Source organism: Euleptes europaea, chromosome 21 (assembly GCF_029931775.1).
Source record: "Euleptes europaea isolate rEulEur1 chromosome 21, rEulEur1.hap1, whole genome shotgun sequence".
Taxonomy (NCBI): Eukaryota; Metazoa; Chordata; class Lepidosauria; order Squamata; family Sphaerodactylidae; genus Euleptes; species Euleptes europaea.
The window spans coordinates 12164073-12165952 of record NC_079332.1 but is presented as its reverse complement, the minus strand read 5'-3'; positions in this window follow the sequence as shown (position 1 = coordinate 12165952).

Here is a 1880-nt window from a genome sequence, read left to right as displayed (position 1 = left end):
TATGCCGACTTTCTTTACCACTTAAGGGAGAATCAAACCGGCTTAGAAGGAGAAGAAGGAGAAGGAGAAGGAGAAGAGTTGGCTTTTATATGCCTACTTTCTCTACCACTTTAGGGAGAATCAAACCGGCTTGCAATCCCCTTCCCTTCCCCTCCCCACAACAGACACCCTGTGAGGTAGGTGGGGCTGAGAGAGCTGTGACTAGCCCAAGGTCACCCAGTGCGTAGGAGTAGGGAAGCAAATCCAGTTCACCAGATTAGCCTCCGTTCATGTGGAAGAGTGGGGAATCAAACCCGGTTCTCCAGATCAGACACCACCGCTCCAAACCACTACTCTTAGCCATTGACTACACCACACTGGCTCTCTAGCCCGGCAACCTTCCTAAAACCTCTTTGGCCAATAGAGAAAGGTTTAAGATTAAGCTGATCTACTTGTAAAGTTCACGGTGTCTCAGATCTTTCAGAGTCTTCCTTTAAATCAAAGCTTCTTAAACTGTGGGTCGCGACCCCATATGGGGTCGCATAACGGAATGTGGGAGTAGTGAAAAATTTGGCAACAGTAAAAGGTTTATGATTTATTATCAGTAAATGTTTGATTTGTAGTACCTATTTTATATACCTATATACCTGGGGTCACGTAAAAAAAGTTCTTGGGGCGAAAAAGGGTCGCGAGTGGAAAAGGTTTAAGAAGACCTGCTTTAAATAACCAGCACTGCACACATGGCCAAGCAGAAGAAGTCAGAGGACCGTGGGAGCGAAGGCTCCAGCAGTATCTCTGCCGTGTCGGCATGAACCAAGAACTTGACCGAAAAACATGTGGAATTGTTTTACTCCTCGGCGTGACAACCAATGGAAGGTCTGAAGCAAAAAAAGAGGCATGTAAACATTCTGTTTGCTGCAAGAAACAGCCGAGGCCTAACGCACGTTTCTAGAGACGGAATGGCTCCTTTGGTTCTCTATGGCAGCTTAAAAAGAAGAAGAAGTAGTTCCACAAATATGGGATCTAAGCTAGCCGCAGTTTGAGCTTTTGGTTACACCTGACTTGAATAATATTACTTCGCGGTGTGCAGAACGCCTGACTTTTCTCAGTACTCTGGACAACGAGCCTGTAAGGTAGGCCGCTTTTATCCTTCCCCATACTGCAGATGGCTAAGCTGAGAGACAGCTGCTTGCCCCAATGCACGCATAAAAGGTGCGGAGCGCGGGTTGCCAACCTCCAAGTAGTAGCTGGCGATTTCCTGCTATTACAACTGATCTCCAGCCGATAGAGATCAGTTCACCTGGAGAAAATGGCTGCTTTGGCAATTGGACTCTATGGCATTGAAGTCCCTCCCCTCCCCAAACCCCGCCCTCCTCAGGGTCCAACCCAAAAACCTCCCGCTGGTGGCAAAGAGCCCTTTGCTGGTGGCAACCCAATGCAGAGCTGCCACCACTGTGTCCCTTTAAGCTCTCTTTCTTGCAACATATGATACAAACCATGCAGGAAATTACGTCTTCAAGCACCAAGGTCTAGCAGCTCAGGTTTGGCATAGTGTCATGGTATCTCATTTGCCAAGCAACTCTGCTCTTGCAAGGAGTTCTGTTTTGCATAACCTCCAAATTTCTTTTAATTAGAAGCAGGGCTGTCACGCAAAGAGCTGTGTCTCCTCAGACGTTCCCCCTTCGATCAGGGAAATCTATCAACAATACCGTTCAGGGATCCAACGAGAACAAAAGCGGAATTTGGAAACCGAGAGAGAATCAGAGGCAAGAAAAGATGCCTGAAAACGGAACGTCCCATTCAAGGCGATAGAGATCTGTCTGCGCTGGCAATCCTAAGCACACTTCCTTGGAAGTTAATTCCCATAAAAGAAATAAAACTTACACCCTAGGGTTGCCAGC